Source organism: Gavialis gangeticus, unplaced genomic scaffold (assembly GCF_001723915.1).
Source record: "Gavialis gangeticus isolate Ggan-Ray unplaced genomic scaffold, GavGan_comp1, whole genome shotgun sequence".
In the NCBI taxonomy this organism is placed as follows: Eukaryota; Metazoa; Chordata; order Crocodylia; family Gavialidae; genus Gavialis; species Gavialis gangeticus.
Window position 1 is genome coordinate 30,418,726 of NW_017729028.1, and position 7,424 is coordinate 30,426,149.

The window sequence follows — 7,424 nt, forward strand, 5'->3', positions numbered from 1 at the left end:
AAAAAAAAAAAAAAAAAAAATGATGCGAGTTTCCATGTAACCAGCTGTTTTTCACTGCATTGGGCTCTCTCATAATGTTGGCGCAGGAGTTGTGGGAACTCATCCGGTTCTGTGGATTTTCACTTTCCCCATGATCACTCTATCCTCTTGCGTTGCTGCTGTTTTTCAACATCTCCAGGATCTGGACAGTGTTGCATTGGCAGGGCTCCTGTTCTCAGGAAAAGGGTGTGGAGGGATGGCTGGCCCAGGAAACGTCTGAAAGCCAAAAAAAAAAAAAGAAAAAAATTAAGGGAAAAGAAACCCCGGGAAGTTGGCTAATAGGATGAGAGGGGCTGAGAGAGGCTGGATCTGAGGCTCAAGGGGAAGATCTGTTCAGATGCATTGCCTTTGCATCTTCAGAGTGTGTTCCTTCTTGCAGCTGCTGGCTGAAGCAAGGAAACATTTGACCCGGAGTTGAGCTAGGGACATTAAATCACACAGGTTAAGTGGCTTTCCCTGGTGACGGACCAAAGACTAGGATTTGGCAGCTAAAGGCTCTTGCACCCATTCTTAGCCCATTGGGCTATCCTGCCTCCCTGCAAGGTCTCCACTGCATAGTAGATGGGGCCAGCATTGAAGGCAGTTTGGGTTGGTTTTTCTCTGTTCTTGTACTCTTGAGGGATTTCTTTGTGGTGCTTTGTCAGCTGGGACTTTTATGGGGTAGGGGCAGGCACCAGATGTCTGTCCCCTCTGAGGCAAGCCGATTGTCCAAAGCTCTCCATTGCTGGTGCCTCCTGCTTCCCACTTCCAAATGCCTCTCCTAGTCCCCGGATTTGGGCTCGGAAAGGAGCCGTCTGACTTTGTCTTTCCATGTAACTCCTGCAATGGCCCTCCACTCTGAAATAAGGACAGTTTAAACAAGCGACAGGAGCAGGCGCTCTGAAAAGAAGCAACCTTTTCGCTACTGTTGGCATCGTGCTCTTCCAGTTGCCGTAGTCAGCCCATGGCAAGACCTGTTTCGTCAAACCTGTTGCATCTTTCTGAACATGTCCCTCCAGCGCCTTGATGCCCTCCGCACATGGAGGCGGCACGTGGCACTGAACTGGGCCTTGTCCATGGGCATCCTGGTTCATCTCCCTTTTCCTCTTCCCTTTTTTCACCTGCTACTTGTCTCTCTAGGTCCTAGGCTGCTCAAGATGCAATTCATCTTCTCCTGGGTGTTCATACAGTCGCTAGCACAACCGGTCGTCGGCTTCAGTTGGACTCCCTGGATATTACTGCAATACAAACAATAGTTTGTCACTTCGTGCAGCTGTTAAGTAGCTCATCTCCCCAGGGCAGGACTCTACCCTGCGCCATTTCCTCCCATTTTGTTCAGTGTGCTGCACAGATACGGATGCTGTGTTAGCATCTGATGAAGTCGCTGGTGCCTACAAAAGCTCAGGCCTCTCTGAACCAGTTAGTCTCTACGGTTCCCCTGCTTATACACACCTAGCTTCATCTTCCATCAGCCGTCTGTTCCTCACTTTGGGCATTTATGTTCGTGCTCTGGGAGGCATGGGGGGGGTACTTTAATTAGCACCATGCTTTAAAAGCACCCAGATCGTCATGTGTATCAGCATGCCTGCACTGAAAAATGACAGCGGGGCACTTTGAACTAAAGCTTGTTGAATGAGCTGTACTTTTAAAGCACCCCGCCACCATTTTTCAGCGCGGGGATGCTGATACATGTGATGCTGGAGTGCAGTAATTACCACGTTCCAGCTGACTTAATTGAGTCTGCTTTGACGTGCTGGAATTGCAGCGTGTCGGAGCAGGATCCCTACGTGTGTGCAGGAGCCCTTTGTCTCTAATAATTTCACCTTTTAAATATTCCGTTTATTTTCACATAATTATTCCTGACACAAACATCGCAAGCAGAGATGGTTTTCTCTGCTTGCTGTTTTACTGTTCAACTCTTCTGTATCATCCTTTTCCAACACAGCTCATGTCCTAGTGTGAGGTGTACTTGGTAAAACCCCTTTTGATCAAAGGGGTTTTAGGAAGAGTTTAGGACTTGCAAGCGGCCAGTGAACCATTTGCAGATGCGCAGATGTAAGCCAACAGCACGCAGCAGCCAAGGGCGTGGGATGCTTCATTGCAGTTATCAGGATCACCTAGAAATTGGATCAAAAAAAATCTCTCTCTTTTTCTGGATTGTTTTTAAAACCAAAGGCTTGTTTTATTTTTCAAATAAATTCTCAGAACTCAGGGATTTTGGAGGAAACTAAATGCTGCTGCTTTTTTTCTGTGAACAATGATGATCTTAATTTTGTTTTTAATTGTCCATTATAACTAGTTTATAAGTAGCTTTTAACATTGTGCAGCTGGAAAGTTGGAGCCTCTTGGAAAATCCTAGCTCCTAGCAAGGTTTCTAGACGGAGGTTCCCATTTGTTAGGCCTATCGCACGCTCCATTTCCCATGCATTTTTTTTTTACGGAGGGGGCTGCAGCTCGTGCAGGGCTAAGATGCCAGAGTGTTTTGTATGAACGAAACGCCGCTGCTCTGACACTGGGTCCTGGCCTCAGCACCTATTTCTTGCAGTGGTGCCTCCAGATGATCCCAAAGAGCTTGGACCTCTTGCCATGCAGGGAGCCATGAATCCAGCTGTTTGCAGTGACCCAGGAAAGGCTTGTCCAGATTCAGTCTCCTTGACCTGCAGTATGTAGAAAAGCTGGCTTGGAAACCCTACATAGATATCTCTCAATCCTGCTTGCCAACTTCTGCTTATTTGGGCAGGCCAGGTTTGCTTCATCATGGGCTGGAAGGTCTGCTGCATGCTAGGAGCACGACCACTCTCAGCGCCTAAACATCCTGTGTTTGCCTTGTATTAGAGCATGACAAAGGGATCTCGCTGCAGTCTGGTAGCAGCACAGCTTTGTCTGCAATTCAGTCCCAGTGTTTTCTTGGGTGTCTCTCCCAGTTTCCTGGCAGTCATTAATGCATAATAGTCTGGCTGCTGGTCCACAGGTCCATCTCCAGGGTTGCTATAGATGTACATCGATGAGTCTTGATAGACCATTTGCAGTACTCTGAAAGTGCCCACAGTCACTTCATTGCTTATCCTCTGCCTGAGAGAAGAAATTCTCTCTCTTAGGCCTGGGCAATAACAAGGCAGTAGTAAGCAGGACAAGAAAATGATGCATCATTCTTAAATAATGCAGAAATGTCCCATGTTCTCTGGGAATAGAAAAATAAGACTGGAAGAGCCCTCAAGAGGTCAGCTCATCTAAGCTCCTGCTCAAAGCAGGATCATTCTTCTGGAAACCCTTCTAGACAAGGGTTTGTCTAGCCTGCACTTAAACTCTGGATGATGGAGATTTCACTACCTCTCTCAGTGCTTGGTTCCAGTGGAGGGAACAAAGGTTGTTTTTAATTGAATTTAACTCTTATTGTTAAAAGGTGATCATCCAAGGTGACTGCAATGGCCTTTTCACTTCTTTTGTAAGTCACTGAAAGCTTGAGATCTGGTTGGTTTCTATAGCAGAAACATGAGAGCTTCCCAGAGAATTTGGGGCTCAGGATAGTGGTGGGTGGCAGAATACTTGACCCGTAAGGTATGTACAACTTGGGAATGGTTTTGGGGTGCTCGTCTTCGTAATAAAAGCAAGCCAGGGTACTCCTTCCCATTTTTTATAGTCTTGAGAGCTCCTCTGAACCACTGAAATGAAGGTAAATGAAATCAGAAAGGAAATGGGAAGCATTACAAGCCTGATGTTTTTCCTGGGTGCGAGAGTAGGCGATTGTATTGTAGCTGAGCATCGTGTAGCTGTCATTCAAATGGGTATTGGTTAATGTGCTGGACTTGTGTCTAATCGGCCCACATTGACTGACTGCACAGTGAGAGAGACTCATGGTCTCCCGACTCTTCGTGTGAATTATCAGGCTTGCTTCTGAACAGAATGTCTTTGAAAGCATTTCTTGTGTGATGCCTTGGTTTCGGGATACTCCAAAGGATAAAGGGGTGAAGGGCAGGCTTCTGTCTGGTAATGGCGTATACAGACAGCAGTTCTTCTGCTTCAGTAGACTTGGAGCTCAAGAAGTACGTTGAAGATGACTGGGGTACTTGAATCGAGTGGCCTTTTCTCCAAGGAGTTAAGCAACTACAAGTACTTCTCGGCAATTAAAGATGTCTTTTCTGTTTTGTTTAGTTGACTGCCCATGGAAGCACTCTGAGGTCCAAGCAGTGCAAGTGGTCGCGGAGGAGCCAGAGCACAAAGATTACGTGTTGTCACGGATGAACACAGCGACTCCATCAGCTGGCTGCACACTAGATTCGAGGACTCGGCTTTCAGGTAAGGCGGCATTTGTGTCCCAGCACATTGCTCCCATCACAGCCTCCTGTGATTGCCCATGGCTTCCCACTGACACGTGATTGCCATTATTTGAGGCTTCTCAGATTATCTGAGCCAAGGGAATGTGACAAAGCTACAAGTCATTTTAAAGTCCCTGTGCTTTCTAATATGCATGGGGCAAAATCCACCCCCACAGTTCTCTAGCACACCATGGGAACCAGGGAATCGAACAAAAGGCTGAAACGCCTGCTTTAATGAAATGCAGCAGTCTGTGGTTTGAGAGTGTGTTTGTTGTGAGGCACCGAGCGAATCCAGAGGGCCCTGATGATGCGATGTTTATCTCTTGCTGAGCTTGCATGTGCTTGGGCCTGACCTACAGAAGTGTCATCTCTACCTGCTGGGATAGAGCTCTGTATGGTTGCAAGATTGCTGCCATCTCTTTAGTATCTCTCCTGGAAGAGATCAAAGCAGCCCCCTGCCCCCAGGAGGCCTTGGCTTAAAAGACACTGAACCTTTCAGCACGTGGCTGAAATTGGAAGAGCTCTGCTTCTGCCTTTTCTCCTCCAAAACACGCCTGGTTCTTGCAAGCTGCTTTTAGCCCTCTGGTGAGGCTGGCAGACTGAGCCCTGGGCAGGCACGCTTGTGACTAGCTGGTCGACATTCTGCTGCACGTGAGGAAGCTCTCAGGCTTCGACTCTGCTTCAGCGGTGCTGTTGGCTTGGCAAGCAAGAGTTTGGCCATTGCAAGGCGTTGTGTTATGTGGAGGGAGATGGGAAATCTGCTCCATGAAGGCTGATCCTGGGGAGCATTTCGGACTTCCTCTGTTTGCAGCTGAAGCGCGAGTCCCAGCTTTTTCCTTGCCCTGCCGCATCAAACGTGGTTCCATGTCTGGACAGCCATTTCCAACACATCCTAGAAACTGTTTATTAGCTGAGCTGCCGTTGGAGACTGACCCAGAGCAGTGCTTCTGTGCTCTGCATCCACACTGGTGCACTGTGGCCTTCTCCAGATCATTATCATTTCTGCTCCTCAGCTTGTCCATCTACACTGACTGCTGCAGTATACATTGAACTCATGCATTTTGGGAGACCGCCTCAAAATTGGCCCGGCAGGGCACGCTCTGTTCATTTTAGTGCTTGTCCTCTAGACACGAGTTTGCCTTTTCCTCTAGCTTTATTTTGGCCTACACGCACTGGCCATGGCATCTGCACATGAGGCGGTCTGCTTTCCTCATGGCCTAGGGGGCACTGTATTATTCCTCTTGCATGTGCAGATGGCAGCTGCTGAAATGATAGTGTGAAAAGGAGGGCTGGGATGCCCTGGGCAGCTCTTTCACCTTGAGTTTAAGAGGATTTTATCACTTTGGGGCCCTGGCCTAACAGTACAGTCCAGAAGCAAAGGTATAAGGTGGGGTTTTCCAAAGCACATGACCTTTGGTAGATCCCTAGCCCCCGCTGAAGCCGGTAGCAAAATTCCCATTAATTTTAATAGCCTTGGAGATGGACGGTTGCCTGAGTGCTTTTGAAAAGCTCCTCATCCCCATATCTTCTGCAGTGATGCATTTTCTAGAGGGACTTTTGAACTTGTTAAATATCTTGTGACCTGCAGGCCATGGCTTAAGGTTGTTAGAAGTTGGTTGTTCATGCTGTCCAGATCACCAGGTCAGTACAGATGAATGTTACTTTCTCTTGAAAGCAAAGGACTCTTTTTGGTCTGTTTTTTTTTGGAGACCTGGATAGCTCATTGTTAGGTGTTCCTGTAGCTTGTACCACCCTGCTGTTTTTAGAATATGCTGTTTTAACATTATTATCACTGCTTCTTATGCTGCTGTTTCTCATTCCTTTCAAGGGTATCAAAGCATTTTGCAAACACAAAGCACTGTCCCACCTGCATGGCGGATACCTAGCAGCTACAGATTAGCAAAGAGGGTATCGGCTGAGGAGGGGGTGATTGATTTTTTTTTCCCCCCACCCCCGTTTCTGCTGCACCTTTTCTCTTGAAGCAGTTTGCTAATATAGCAAACACTTCCCAGTCCAGAAACATGCAGCCTACTCTTTTCCATGGAGTGAAGCAGGCAAACGTGTTTAGCAGTTACCTGGAACGTAGGAATAGAAATCAGAACATTATTAGTCACTTTGGCCTCCTGTTTGAGGAGTTCCAGCATTTTGCATGGACCCCAAATGGAGCCTGACAACATGTTTTGTGTTTAAAATCAATGCTGGGCTTTGGACAATGGGATCAGAAAGGAATTCCCCCCCTGTAGCTTGGCTTCTGTGCATTTTTTTTAGCATCAGAGATGGTCACAGCTGGAGTTAGTCCTGCAACGCAAGCCAGTGCTGCATGTGGGGCCACGAATGCTCTCAGGTGCCTGGCCGGTGTGTCTTGGTCATGCTCAATACCAAAATAAAGGTCAGGAGGAATTTTCTCTGTTAGGCTGGCAGGGACCACAGATGCATTTCTGCAGCCTGGGGCAGGGATCACGTGGACAGAGCTCATCTGGTCACTCGCCTGCCGCTGCAGGGCCTTGGCTTTGGTGGCATTGGGGGCTCTTCTGCACTCTCGTCCTGTGTTGCATAGCTAAGGGTCATGTGTCCCTTTCCTCCCTTTTGTACCACCACTATTGGAATATTTAATGTGACTAAAGCCATCAGGTTGTCCGGGGAGCTTGTGTGACACTTAATGGCCTGTGATGAAAAAGAGAACACGTTAAACAACCTCGTGCTCCCTTCTGGCCAGTATTTCTAGGCATCTGTCAACTCCCTTGTTAGTAACTGGAGGGGTTACTGTTCCCATCTTGCACAGGGCAAAGCACTGGTGCATGCAGAGGTTAAGTGAATCTGCCAGGGTCGCATGGCAAGCCTGTGGCAGGCCTGGGAATACAGCCCAGGTCATCTGCCTCCCAGACCCTTGCTCTACCCTCTATAAAGATTTCCTCTTATAGTATATCCAACTGAAACTACCGGGACCCAAGAAAGTGGGGAGAAGGTGATTAGTAAGTGTGGGTCATTGTCGCAGCTGTGAACTGACTGCAGCCCTGTACTCCTTGCTACTGACTTGGAAAGGAAGCTGCCTCTTCCCTTCCATTGCTCCCCCCTGCCAGTCTGAAGCCC

The 7,424-nt window shown here is 47.9% G+C and overlaps 1 protein-coding gene across 2 annotated transcripts in view; it reads left to right on the forward strand.

Moving 5' to 3' along the window:
• EXTL3 (exostosin like glycosyltransferase 3) overlaps window positions 1–7,424 on the forward strand; it is a 231,004-nt gene that overhangs the window by 63,540 nt on the left and 160,040 nt on the right. For both annotated transcript variants that reach the window (XM_019520885.1, XM_019520884.1), the window contains exon 2: window positions 4,171–4,314. The gene's annotated coding sequence lies outside the window, so the exon portion shown is untranslated. The remainder of the gene's footprint in view (window positions 1–4,170; window positions 4,315–7,424) is intronic.